The sequence below is a fragment of the Nanorana parkeri genome, unplaced genomic scaffold (assembly GCF_000935625.1).
Source record: "Nanorana parkeri isolate BGI_ZX_2015 unplaced genomic scaffold, ASM93562v1 scaffold175, whole genome shotgun sequence".
Taxonomy (NCBI): domain Eukaryota; kingdom Metazoa; phylum Chordata; class Amphibia; order Anura; family Dicroglossidae; genus Nanorana; species Nanorana parkeri.
The window spans coordinates 334,951-350,171 of NW_017306443.1; the positions used below are offsets into that span (position 1 = coordinate 334,951).

General features: G+C 41.7%; 1 non-coding gene across 1 annotated transcript; it reads right to left on the minus strand.

The window, feature by feature from the left end:
* Positions 1–8,229: 8,229 nt before the first annotated feature.
* TRNAV-UAC lies at positions 8,230–8,302 on the minus strand. Its single transcript has one exon. It is a non-coding gene; the product is annotated as a tRNA-Val (tRNA).
* Between the last annotated feature and the right edge of the window lie 6,919 nt (positions 8,303–15,221).

Consider the following 15,221-nt stretch of genomic DNA (forward strand, 5'->3'; position numbering starts at 1 on the left):
TCCACTAATGAGTTGCTTTTGGAAACAATAGGTCTTCCATGTGATTTATCTAAACCTTTATGTTCTTTAGGAAGAGTAGGTATTACTGTTGAGCTTTGTGACTTGACAAGTTAAAGCCTTTTCACGTTCTCAGTGATAACATTACTGGACACTGCAGAAGAAATCAATGCAATGCAAATCAATGAAATCAATCATTTTCTTTTTTATACATCAGGTCAAATACATACAAATACCTGTATCTACTAAGCGTCTCATGATCTCAAATACTTATCAGATCTTTTATCAGTCCCCTTCATTTTGTTAGAGGTTTTAGTACACACATTTCTTCATTTCCCACCAGTCAGGTTACAGAAATTGAACTGCTTGATGCCACTGATTTTCAGCATCTCTTGCTAACTGACATCTGAGTGGGCAACAGGTGCATTAGAGGAATTCAATTGTGGTGGATAATGGAATCAACTATACTGAGCAATTGTTTCCACAGTCAACTTATTACCAGAGACACTGGGTATATACACACACGTTTCTTCAGCCTTAAGTATGGGAAAATGATATGTCACAAAGCTTTAACCCAAGTTTATGGCTTCGTTTAACCATGTGACTGTACTTTTCAAATCTTGAAGCCAAAATAGAAGAAAATGGGGCTTTTAATGTGTCACTCTAGGCATGGAATGCATATAATTACACAGATAGCTGTGTAATACAAATAAAAGGGGGGGGCAATGTATATACCCGTCTGCTGGGTATAACATTGGCCCCCCTTTTTATTTGTATTTATTTGTATAATAGAAAAGATTTCTTTACAGTTATCTGTGTAATTATATATATTCCATGCCTAGAGTGACACCTTAAAAAAATTTTCTTCTATTTTGGCTTCAATTATATTAGGGGTGTGGTGTCCTGTTTTCCCTGGTGGCTCAGAACCATTTTTTGTATCCTACTTTTCAAATCTTGTTGGATTCAGTTGAAAAAAAAAATATACTTTATTAACAATAAGGATTTTCAGCCTGGTTTGTTATCTTTGTAAATTGAACCTTAATTGCTGCCAATATATGGAATCATTCAGCAAGCCACCTATGTTTTCCAGTAAACACACCAACTATAGTACTGTGCAAATGTTTTAGGCAGGTGTGAAAAAAATGCTGTAAAATAAGAAAGCTTTCAGAAATAAAAGTGTTATTAGTTTATTTTTTTTATCAATCAACAAAATGGAAAGTAAATGAACAGAAGAGAAATCAAATCAATATTTGGTGTGACCATCCTTTGCCCTCAAAATAGCATCAATTCTTCTAGGTACACTTGCACAGTTTTTGAAGGAACTTGGCAGGTAGGTTGTTCCACACATCTTGGAGAACTAACCACAGATCTTCTGTGGATGTGGGCTGCCTCAAATCCTTCTGTCTCTTCATGTAATCCCAGACAGACTCGAAATATATAGATCAGGGCTCTCTGGGGGCCAAACCTTCACTTCCAAGACTTCTTTACGCTGAAGATAGTTCTTAATGACATTAGCTGAATGTTTGGGTTCATTGTCCTGCTGCAGAATACATTTGGGGCTAATCACATGCTTTCCTGGTTGTATGGATACGTATCTGCTTGTATTTCTCAGCATTGAGGACACTGTTGATCCTGATCAAATCTCCAACTCTATTAGTAGAAATGCAGCCCCAGATTTGCAAGGAACCTTCACCATGCTTCACTGTTGCCTGCAGCCACTCATTATTGTACCACTCCAGCCCTTTGGCAAACAAACTGCCTCCTGCTACAGCCAAATATTTAACATTTGGCTGCCGTTTTCCATCTCCAACCACCCCCCTGTTACATGTCTGAAATCTCTAATCATCACCTCTGGTGTGTCCGAGATTGCTGATGGTCTTCTGTATATACTGAATACTATGCTAGGTCCATTGGAGCTGTCAGGGGCAACAGTTGAGGCACCCGACACATTATAAATTGAGAACCACTGACTTATAAGATTACATCTAATGAGCAATTAACTATTCATGATACCACTAGGTAAAGTACAATCTCACCGGATGACCCACAGTTTATTTGATATTCATATGCCATGCCACTTTGTTGGGAACATGAAATGATGATCTCTGTATAAAGGGGATTTTAATACATGTAGTATGTTCAGAAATCCTCATAAATCTTTACACTCAAAGAATGGGCCCTTATTTTGTTGAAATTTCCCATATTGCTCCAGCATTATTAGGGATCATTTGTGTACCAGACTCCACTGTACATGGGCCAAATACCCTATTTTTTTTACTTGCGTAATTAATGTAATCTACCTTATTATATGGCCTCATGGGACAATTTATATGGGAGAGACCTCCTGCTTGGTGCATCTCGGCTTAAATTAACATAGAAGTACTATTTAGAATTTAGACATTTCTTGAGGTCTCCAATGAAGGAAGGGCTGAAACTAAAACCAAGGGGAAATTCAACACTTTTTTTTCAGTTGCTAACAGTTTTCAAGAGATAAGCACCATTGAGATAACTGCACTGATATCTGAACTGGAAGCAACATTATTGACTGTGAAGAAGTGTAATGGATTTGTACTGTAGGACTGCAGAAGTGAAATTATTCTTCAGAGAACTGCAGTCCTCTGACATTATGTGCATTTGCCTTTTAGTCTACAACAGGTGCCTTTGGATTTATAAATCATTATTGTCGCATGTAATGTCAAAGTCCAACACCTTGCAGTTGTTTTAGGCATACAACACTCAATAGGGTCAGATTATTTTACTACCGGATAGATGATGAAAGGTTGATGTATGGGGATGGTATGCTAATGTGTGTGCATTTCTGTGAATTTAGTATATACTGTATATTGTTTTCATTCTTCCTCGCCTCGCTTTATTTATGTCCCGTAATAGAAATTCATACAACTGGTTAGAAATGTGAAAAACAGACTTTTTCACAGTATACTTGAACATTATGGCAGACCTCTTCTAGCATAGACAGTTCAGAGCTGTCCCTTCCGGCTCTGTCTGCCGATATCTTCTCTGCTGCTTATTTTAGATTTGCGTTTCTCCTCTTTGACCATTAGGCAGCCACAGGGACATAACTCCTGCACATGCTAATGTGACATTGCCCCAATTAGTGTATACTGTATAACTATGCTTGTTATTAAATCAGTCATCAGACCTGATTACCATAGATTCTGTCTGGTCAGAGCCTAGGGAGTAAAGGCAAGGGGACTCTGCATTGGCCAAAAATAACCTCCAACAAGAGTAATAACAATGGTCCTAAAGGAAAGAAGACCTGTAATATATTTTGTTAAACCCTTTCTCATTAATGGTCGTGGTGGTGGTTGTGGTTATATTCTTATTTATAAAGGTTTTTATTTAATGATTTTCACATGGAATTGAATGGATAAGAAGTACAAAGGACTAAAGGGTAGTAACCTGCCAGCTCCCTATTGGGGGTGAGTGTGGCCTAAAGATAAACTCTGCTCCAGATTTTTTCAACTACAGGTTTTCATATCAGTCTGGTTTGGGTAGTAGGGCAACATCCATATCGTCTCACCCTAAAATTCAGGGGGTCACCCTGTTTTTTTACAGCACTTCTGCAGTCACTTTTTTTGTATGCTAAGTGTAATTCACTTGATCTGTTATTATGTCTGCACAGTACCACTTCTCTTGCTCTGTATGCTAAGTGTAATTCCCTTAATCTGTTATTATGTCTGCACAGTACCACTTCTCTTGCTCTGTATGCTAAGTGTAATTCCCTTAATCTGTTATTATGTCTGCACAGTAGCACTTCTCTTGCATCCTAAAACCGATTCATGGCATCTATGGTTTTCCACTAAGGGTCCATTCACTTGGGCGGCCATCAGCGAGAAACAGTGATTCTTGCCAGTGGGCAAACTATCCCCATGGATACAGTGTGTGTGAACAGCAGAGGCCAACAGTGGAGTGGCCACATTTGTACCATGTACAAATCAATGGCCAGCACCGCCACTGTTTGCATGTAATGCTCATCTGAGTGGTTACATGTGATTAGAGGCTCTGACTGATCCTGGACGCAGAGAGTTTGAATCTAGGGACTTAGTTTCCGGCCGCAGCTATCTGTCCAGTTTCTATGCAGGCAGCCATATGGTTGCTGCATCTGAATACTTCAGTCCAGCTGCCTTTAGCCGCCCGTCCGAATAAGTCCTTAATGCACTGCACCACTTTCCATCTATTTTATTGTGCGCATTCTTAAGTCCTTGTTTTACTGTGCGTATTAAGCAACACCCCTTAACCAGTTTAGCCGCACTCACTTTTTGATGCACTTTTTATCACAAATCCAAAACGGCTTAAATTGACTCAAAGCCCAACAGGTTTATATTAACCCATTGAGTTCAGAGTTCACGGTACACAAAATTCAATGTAACCAAACCAAACAAAAACTACTTTAAAGAGGAACTCAAGTTATTTAAAAACATAGCCCTTGCAGTGGGGCTACCTCCGCACTTCAAGGGTTAACTGCTCCTTTTGGTCTAGGGGCTGGAATACAGAAAATAAACTCACTTGATCTTTGGTCCTGTGGTCACCTCTCTCCCCCTCCACATCGGTTGTAGTATGTTCCTTAGCGTCCTACATCTAATACAGGTGAATGGACATGCATTGGACGTAATGACGTCATTGGTCCTTACACCCTGAAGCCGTGGGGGAAGAGGCTGCGCGTACCACTCTAGCAGCCAGACAGGAAAGAGGATAAAGTGACTATATTTTTTTATATTTTGCCCCGTCTTCAAAACGAGCAGTTAATCCTTGCAGTGCAAGGGTAGCCTAACTGCAAGGGTTGATTTTTTTACATTTCTGAAGTTCCTTTTTAAGGACTCAATAAGTTTTCTCCCCAAGACAAATCAATACATCAAAAGATTGCTAATGTATTTATGGAGTTTGGGGTGCAGCCCAGGAGGTGATTTTAAGAAAAGAATATACCATTTTTTTTTTTAGATGCGTCTATTTTCTAATATGCGTGGTGACCATTAGCAATCTTTTGATGTATTGATTTGTCTTGGGGACAAATGTGAAGAGGACGCCTGCTTGTGAAGAGGACGGATGAAGTGCTTTCAGGGGCGTATTTACGGCGAGGCAAAGTAGGCGTTTGCCTAGGGCGGCACCTTCCTGGGAGGGTTCTCACTAGATACCAACAGCATACTACTATGTGTCCCATTCCTATTCAAATATGTGTTCCTATGAGAGTCAGTATCATAAAGCACTTTAACTCTCTGTATTAGGTTCAATGAATGTAAGGCCACACTCAGGAGCCAGGACCTTGATGTAAAAAGTTTATTCTCAGGAATCTAAAACGTTACATAGGCAAGCCCGTGGATCTTGTCATGCATATAACATTTAGGCCTCATTCACACTAGAAATGTCCGGCACATACAGCTCCGTGCTGCGTGCACGGCCGTATCAGGCAGCTCCAGGGACGGACAGGTGCTGCGTGTGATTAGTATGCAGCCCATGTCCTTCTCTATGGGAATACGCGGCCGTACGCCGCCCTACGCTCACCTCAAGTGCTGGCCGTTTCTAGTGTGAATGAGGCCTTAGGATTCTTGGGAATAAACTTTTTTACATCGAGGTCCTGGCTGTTGAGTGCAGCTTTATATTTATTGGGTTACTAGTGACAGCAGTGGCGTGCCTCTGTCGGCTGGCACCCGGCTTTTTTTGGACGGGACCGATGAGTTTGGGCAAATGAATATGAGCGGTGTCCTTTTCACAAATTTCTCTATCCCTGTATTAGGTTGTTGGCATCTCATGAGAATTTGTGGGGTTTGATGTTCAGGAGGGGATTACTCATGGTTTTAAAGTAGGGGTGCCCATTAGGGGTGCCCATTAGCAAAGCGATCACTGGTAGATCACGATGTCCTGTCCTCCCGCCGTGGGGCTTCTCCTCTGGATCCACGCTGCTCTCCCCTATCTGTATGCAGTGGGGATCCGAGGAGAAGTGAAGGCTTCCGGCTGCACCCGGAGGACGGAGCCGCTATCACAGCAGCATGGCCGAGCAGTGAGGAGAGCCATGGTCTGACAGCCGGCGGCTCTCTCTCTCCTCACCGCTAAACTATGCTGCTGTCACAGCGGCTCCCTCCACCGTTCACCCCGCGGCTGAAGTGCCTCCTTCACTTCTCCTCGGATCCCCCGCTGCCTCTGCCCAGGGGAGTGGCGGGGATCCAGAGGAGAAGTTGTGTGGCCGTGCGGAGGAGGATCGGTACATATCATTGATATGTACCGATCCTCTTTGCAGGACAAACACTGGAGCGATCAGCTGATCACTCCAGTGTGTGTAAACAACTGGGGACACATAGCGCTATGTGTCCCCAGTTAAGAATGAATAGGAAGTGCTTTCAGGGGTGTATTTACCGCGAGGCAAAGTAGGCGTTTGCCTAGGGCGGCACCTTCCTGGGGGGCGGCCGTAGTCAAACGCCTATGTTGTGAAGAGGAGGGGAGAGCCGGAGCCCGTCTGTGTGTAGGAAGGCAGCCAAATACATAAATACACCACTGAGTGCTTTACATCACTACCTGTTCATTCATTAGTTTCTCAATGGGGAGTAGCACTCCGTACAGATTCTCCTCCCCATTCAGAAACTGGATGATAGTAAAGAGTTTCTGAATGAATGGAAAGCCTCTGTGCTTTCCTTTTATTTAGAACAGAGGTTGCACAAAAGGAGATTGAGGACTTTGTGTCCTCAATGTCCTTTTCTATTTTAAAAGGGAAATATCAGGGGTCTGTTTAGACCCCTAATATTTCCACAAAGCCCCCCAACATTAAAAAAATTATAATAATTCAAAATAAATAGTAAAAAAAACCCTCCTGACACACTCACGCACACATATTATTAGACATGTGCAAAGACAACAACCAAAAATGTTTTCATTAGTTTTTGCAAACAAAACTAATCTTTATGCTATTTTGGATTTGGCCACCAGCGCATTCTGCGTATGCACACCGCCATCCTAAAAAAAAATAATAGTAATAGTAGAAAAATCCTGGAGGTGAGGCGCTGGGTGATGTCACACGCCTGTTGGTGGGGCACGAGCTGTAGAGCAGAGACATAGCTAGCTCCTTTCTTGTCTCTGGCGCAAAAGGAGCTAGCTACGGCTCTGCTCCCGCAGTGCTCGTCTGGCAGCCGGCTGAATGTGTTAGATGCTGCAGACAGCCTCGGCCACACGAGCACCGCGGGAGGACAGGACACTAGAACGCACTGCAATGCAAGCCGGTCGACTCCCTGCGCTCAGGGGCGGGAGGGGGCGTGGGGTGTCATTGACTTGTATTGAAGTCAATGACACCCCAGCAATGCCCCCCGCTACAGTGGACCAGAAAGCAGGCACTAATGCAGGCACCGGCTGTGGGCAATCGCACTGCGGTTGAGGGGTGTGGCTGTGGTGCCATTGACTTCAATGTACTCCCACGCCCCCTCCCGCCCCTGAATGGAGGTGTATTTTCGTTGGTAGATCTCATTGAGCTCGTCATTTGAAAAGTAGATCTTCAAATGAAAAATTGTGGGCGCCCCCTGTTTTAAAGGATGGGAATGTACCATTGTTTTTAATGGATGTAAATTTATGCAAATAAATGTTGTATTTCGTGACATTTTTGGTGCCCCTTTTGTGGATTCATACAAATTGTGCTTTGTCTGTTCTTTTTAGTATGAACTTACAGTGAAGATAATAAATATAAATGGAGGAACAGTTCCTAGTGTTCTCCTTTCTGGAAAATCTGCATAGATGCGAGTTGACCAACAGAGGGCGCTGTAACATATCTGATTGCTGGTAATCGGAAGTAGTATTGTTACCGTTTTATTTTACCTATAAAATCCTCAGTGATCCTTCACAAACACAAATAAAAAAAATCAAACCTGGATAATTCACAAATGAAACAAATAAAGCTGACAAACGTATTTATCATTCTCTATATATACACAGCTATGTACAGAGAGTGTTTTCTTACACGAATTATTGGTTTATGATTGTAAGCCTCAGAGGCAGGTAAAGTTAACCCTTTCCAAGTGGTAAACACCTTTTAATCCTTGTGTTAATGCAACTGTGGATCGCAAAAGAGGGAGTAATCAGAGAGTGACTATAGCAAAGTGTTAGTAAATGAAATGATTACAATACAAATAACAGGAAAGATTAAAGATTGGCTACCCGGGTGACCCACACACTGGCCAGTTCTTATAGAAAGAGTAATGGGGAAAATACATACAGGTCGGGCAAAAAAAAAAAAAGTGGTTCCACTGGGGCTCGAACCCAGGACCTTCTGCGTGTAAAGCAGACGTGATAACCACTACACTATGGAACCGCTGCATATGCAACTAGTGAAGAATGTTTTATATATTGCAAAAACAGCGCTGATCATGTACACAGCCGTGGATTTTTTGTATAATTAGATGTTTTATTTTCTTATTTGTTTTATAAGGTATCTGTTTTTCTTTTATTACTTTAATAGAAACTTTACTTTAATGGAAACTCTCGTGCTTCATTCTTTCTACCACTAGATGGCGCACATGACTATACTAAACTCCCACTGGAATTATAAAGCTGGTTCCAGACAGATTTTTTGCTCCAAAACAGTCATTTTTGGGAAAGTTCATTGAATTTTCTGTTAGTTATTGGGGTAAAATCAACAATAATTGTAGCCTGTAGTGATGAAGAAAACCAAAGGAGCAGGATGTAAAATGTTTGTCGAATGAACGAACTTCTAACAGTGAATGCAGTTTTCATACGGGAAACTACATTTATTCTAAAATCCAATGTTGAAATCCAACAAAATTTTCGTCAAGTCTCTGATGGCATTTTTGAATGTTCTGACTAGATTTTTTCATATGAATGCTTGTATGAAATTACTGTATGGCCAGCTTAACTACCTTAGTACCGGCGCAATTATTTAATTTTTCACATGTGTGTTTTAGATAGAAAATTACTTTAAACCCCAAAGCAATGATATGTTTTCTGAAAGCAGAGGCTCCAATAAAAAAAAGAATTTGCACAAGATATTGGCGCAAATGTTGATGAAATCAATACTTTTAGAAAAAAAGATTAAAATGAATCTTAGTGTACACAAACAGGACATAATAGCCAATATTTTGGTAAAAAATAAAAGATGGGCTCAGGTCGAGTAAATATATGCTAAACAAGTCAAGCTTTATAAATGTGTGCGTGCCCGTGCAATGGTGAAAAACCTATGGAACTCAAAATTGTCCAAATTGTCCATAGGTGATGATTGAAAGCCTTTACTGCTCATCAGGTTAACAGCGAATTATGGCCATAAAACTATTGCTTTCACTCCATCGTTCGTGGTGATACCTAACGTGTGGCAAAAGTGTTGTTTATGTACACATGCTTGCCCTAGGCCCATGTATTTATTCACTTGCAGATGGCAGGGTTGGTTTTCAATTTTTATTTTTACATTTTCGTGTAATTTATTTTTTGTACCTTTTAACACTTTTTTTTTTACATTTTCACTTAACTTTATTGCTATCACAAAGGGGCTGACAAGCATTTGGAGGTGACAGGTTCTCTTTATGGAGACATTGGAGGTCTATTAGGAATGTGCTTGATCGTCTGTGTAACCTTTACCTAAGCTGGCTTCTGACAGCTCTGAAGCAGGAAGCACTGAGGGCACAACACTTCCTGCTTCATTCATCACAGATCAGGGAACGGATGTTCCTCAGTCTGCCCCCCCGCTCTCCATCCTGACATTGTTTGCCATGGTCCCGGGCCCCACAGGCACCACATTTGCAGGCTGCTGTACAACTGCCCACATCACTTGTACTGAACAAGCATCATCTGCTAAATGCCAGCAGCAGCCGCCCTGATCTTGTATAATCATTTCAAGGCCAGGACTTACAGGTACGTCATTTGGCCCCGATTTGGTAAAACTGGCCATACACTAGTAAAATTGCATTCGAAAGCATCATTTTTTGGAACGTTTGTTACATTTCTTAGTAGTAAATTGGGTCAAAACGACAATTGTTTTAGATCATAGTGATGGAAACAATTGAAGGAACAGGATGAAATAAAAAGAAAACCCCCAAAAAAACTAACAGTAAATATGTTTTTTGTTCGAGAAACTCCATTCATTCAAATCAAATTTTAAAATCAAGTGAAATTTTTAATGACTGTACAAGTCTCTGCTGGCATTATTGAATGTTCTGATGACATTTTTTGTATGAACGTTCTTTGGAAAATCTACCAGTGTATGGTCATGAGAGAAATGAGAGTTCCATGCAGGTTGTGTCACTGGGACCTTGGTGTGACCAGTTTTAGGCCTCCCAGGTCTCATTATTTATATTATATGTTACAGTTTTTTGGCCACTTTACACAGAACATAATTTTCAGAAAAGCTCCTCTTTGGACACTTAAAAAAAATAATAATTATAGTTTGTTGTAACACTTTTTCTTAAAGTGGAACTACACCCCTTACAGCCAAGGAAGGTGCCATCTTAGCCTCTATTTGGATTGCAGTTGTCATGATGCTGTTCATGTGATCAGCTATGACACCAGCCATTTGAAGGCTTGAACCTTTGGCTGAGAGCTGAAATAAGAACAGTGACAGCAGTGGCGTGCCTTAAAATTAACCGTTTTGTGCCTTCTCTACTCCAGCTTTATTTCTCAGGACATGATGGGTGCTGTTTTAGAGGTAGGTACCTTTATACACATGTGGTGGTGGTGCCCAATTTTGCGCACCAGATTATTCATCTCGACCCTGATAGGATATTCCACATCACTGGATCCTATGGAGGCATTTCTCAATCACTCCACTGCAGGTCTCATGAAGAATCAGATTAAGCTTCAGTTACATGTTTTACAGTGGCTAAACAAACTATAGCAAAGGCATGGCTGTCTGATTTATCTCCTTTAGTCCTTTACTACGGTAAAAATAAACATGTTACATTTATTTTTATTTTTTTTGCATAATAGATTTTTATTAAAGGTTTTTAACATCTGCAACACATACATTGATGATTACTTTCTAATATGTATACTCAATTACAAAAGTAGTAACTATGAGACATATACAATGTTACATTTATTAATGAGAAGCTTGTGACATGCCTCCTTCCCCCCTTTTTCTTTCTCCTTTCCTGCTCTTACCACTTCTTTTTTCTATGTCCTTCTCTTCAGCCTCCTTGTTTCCCTTGCTATATTGTTATTCTCACTACTATGCAGTTTGGTACTTAGCCCTTTCCTTTTCCTCATGGTCTGGAGTTGCAAATGAACTGGAGAAGGCGTTATCATGTACCATGAGACTCTTTTGGCCTTTAATATTATCTGTTTGGAATCCTTCAAGTACCAGCCTCAGATCCTCCTACTATGACTCCATATTTAGCTATCTCATATCTGACGCAATTTAGGCCTGCATGCCAGTCTTGCATTATTGTTTGGTTCAATCTTGTTGTTCTGTACTTTCTTGTAAAACCAATACAAAGATTGCTGCATAAAAAAGTAACTTTTTCGGGAGACATTAAATTGCTCGGTCAAGTTCATCTTTAAAGTGGACCTTCCATGCAACCCCTCATGGCTGCCTTCTGTCCACTGGAAATCCTGCGAGAATACATTCCAGCATTGGACAGGGATGCATTTTTATTGGATTTTGAGTGTCCGGCTAACCCTGGAGGCAGAGTTAGGCATGGTGACCTCACCTGTGCCTCCCGAAAGCTGAACTGAGATGAAGCCACTGTTTTTTCAGGGAAGGTCAGCTTTAAAGTGGACCTTCACCCACTTTCCCTAATATTACTCCTTCCCCCCTCCTTTCACGCAGATATATATCTATATATATAGATATAGATCTATATCTATATATATAGATTTAGATATATACACAGTATATATTCCCCGAAAATAAGACCTACCCCGAAAGTAAGACCTAGCACTATTTTTCAAGATTCCTGTAATATAAGACCTACCCCGAAAATAAGACCTAGTTTGGTGGTAGCATGTGAGGGGGAACTTGCAGGAGAGATGATATCAGCCTGCAGGGACATACTGTATTAAGAGGATGACAGGGGACTCCCTCCAGACAGCGCAGTGACAGGGAGCACTCCAGTACCATGCTTTACCAACTGCTGTCCTTCTGACGGCACTGTTTAATGGAATGGTACCGTACTTTACCGCGCTGTCCACTGTCTGATTTCCCCTCTGCTGCACCGCTGGTACCACTGTCCCTGATGGCAAAGGAAGCCGGCGCTGTAGAAAGCAAGGCTGCGGCGGCGGAGGGAGCAGAGCCGCATTAGCCGATGTTCCTCTATAGCGCCAGTTACTGTGACAGGCGGAGTGATACCAGATAACTTTGGATTTTTGTACATTTTGTTGCACATTAGAAAAAAAAAGACATCCCCTGAAAATAAGACCTAGTGTGGTTTTTGGGGGCAAAAACAAAATAAGACAGTGTCTTATTTTCGGGGAAACACGGTATATATTACACAATATATACACATTTGGATTTCTCACGCAGTCCAGAATCAAAGGAACAGGGGGAACCTGTCTTAAGGCCCCCATCCCTCATAGGGTAGTGACAATTTATTTGCTTCCCCTTTTTGTCAGCTGTTCACCTGTGGCTCATGTAGGGCTGGGGGTATATCAGCTGACCCCTCAGAACAATAAGAATGTGCTATGCAATGCTTTTCTAGGTGGTGATAACGAGTGCTTCTGATTATTTGACGTGCTAAGTAATCCTTATGGAAATACTCCACCTTGGTGGCTTCTGGTGGGTTCAAGAATGGCCAATGTCTCACCATCCAGCTTTCACTGTAGGACATCTGCCCGTCCTGCTTAGCATTTATGGCCACTTTTAAAGATCTGCTGCATTGGACAGTCTGTTACAGTTACAAGTATCCACGTATATTAGAACATCTCTTGATTTGGTGAAAGTCTTTTTATGGCTGTACCTGGCATTTCACAATAGAGTTATGTTTTGTACTACAGGTTCAATCTATTACAAGTGATTTCATTCCCTTTTCATTATTACTGGTGAAATTTGACTTAAGCCATGTTTGTAGGAAGTTTATCTTTAATTGACAGCAGTACCTAGCAGCACTAATATGAGATAATTATACCTCCAGGGACTGAGGATGAATCACAGCTTCTTAATGTTCTCTTTTGTGATTTCGTCTTAATGCAAATTATTTTTTAGGGTTATGCAAGCCTGTTTCTCTGACCTGTATGTTAGGACACTTAAACTTATAATATTAGACGTCTCACTCTCAGTAATGTTTTTCTGCATGATATTTAATTAAAGAGCATGGGTGTAATAGATGGTATACCCAGAGGTTCTAAGCCGAGAAGCACTAATGTAATCATGATGCTGCAAGATGACAGAATACACTGCTCCCACTAAATTGGTCGCCCCTGTATGCTATTCATTTGCAGGGAAAACTTTCATCAAACTTTCCTTACAGCATAGTTAATTAATCTCACCACATACAGAAATAAATTGTAGAGCCTCTAATCCTCTACTGCCGGTGTTGGAGAAACTAAAGTCTTGTTGTGATCCATTCTCATGAGCATGGTAGCTTAAGCTGCACTGCCTGCACCAACAAGACATGCAGATTCCCCCCCCAAAAAAACACTAGCCAGATTTCTGTTTTAGAAACATTTTTAGAATGGGAGTTTTGTTTGGCGTGGCTGTGAGTGTAGAGTTTTACATTCAAGTATTGATTATGCACATGCAGTTCAGTTTTGGGCACCAGTTGACAAAAAGGATGTTGTGGAACTGGAGAGAATGCAGAGAAGGGCAACTAAACTGATAAGAGTCATAGAGGAGCTCAACTATGAGGAAGGATTAGCTGAACTGAATGCATGTTCTCCTGAGAAAAGGCATTTAAAAGAGAAGCAAAGGCAAAACTTTTTTGGCTTTACTTCTCTTGTGGGTCACTGGAGTACATTTACTTTTGGCTATCTTCTGACAGAGCAGAGCCGCGCTACAGCGGCGAAGGGTCCTGGCAATACTACCTGATTGACAGCTTGCTCTGCCCCCTGAGCCAGAGCCAGAAGGGTCCATCCCCTCCCCTGTCTGTCCCTGCAATTTGCTCTGGAGGAATAGAGAGAGGGGAGGGGGTAACCCCTGCGGCGGGCACTGACTAGTAGTCACCGCTCTCTGCAGGGAGGAGACTGAGAACTGATTAATCAGTAGTTACATGATCACTCAGCCTGTGGTGTTAGAGCTGGCAAGGAACAGCTGCAGTGTCTCACACTGGCTCTAAGCAGGGGGAAAGTATGTTTTACTCTGAATGCACTCCTTCTTTAAGGGGAATATGATCACTAAATACAGATACATAAATGGTCCACGCGGTGCAAAGCTTTGTGCAAAGTTATTCTCTTTAAGGTCATTGCCAAGGACAAGGGGGCATTCTTTGCATCTGGAGCAAAAGAGGTTTAATCTTCGCATACAAAAAGGTTTCTTCAGAGTTAGAGCTGTGAAAATGGAGAATGGGCTCCCTTAAGAACTAGTTATAGTCAACTCAGTTAATTGTTTAAAAAAAAAGCTGGATGTATTTTTAAATGTTCAGAATATAACTGGATATTAACATTCATAATTAATTACACCAGAGATTGTTGATCCATGGAATAGCCAATTGCTTTGGGACAGCCTTTCTCAACCAGGGTCCCATGGCACTAAGCCCTGAGTCCAGCAGGTCACTAAGCCCTGCATGCAGCTGGTCACCAAGCCCTACGTCCAGCGGGTCACTAAGCCCTACGTCCAGTGCGTCACTAAGCCCTGAGTCCAGCGGGTCACTAAGCCCTGAGTCCCGCGGGTCACTAAGCCCTGAGTCCAGCAGGTCACTAAGCCCTGAGTCCAGTGGGTCACTAAGCCCTGAGTCAAATTCATATACTGTTCTGCATTGCTGTATAAATGTATTGCAGTGATTTGTAGTCCCCCTACAGCTGGTGCCATTGTGCATTAGAGTGTAAGCTCCTCTGTATGGAGACTGATGTGACTGGCTCAGTGCTTTCTGTACAGCACTGCGGTATATGTCAGAGCTATATCAATGTATAATAATAACAGTGTGACTGTCTCACTGTGGCGGCGGTGTCAGGAGAGGGGGGTTGGGGAGCCCTAAAGCCGTGTAAGGGGCACCAACATTTCTGATGGCTGCCCTGCATCTCTTTAATCTACCTTTGATATCTACATATACTGTACCCCAGGCATGTACTCACAGGACTGTTCTCAGTTAAAAGGAAAGGTCTTACCGACAAGCTAAGTTGGTGCTAGCCTCATA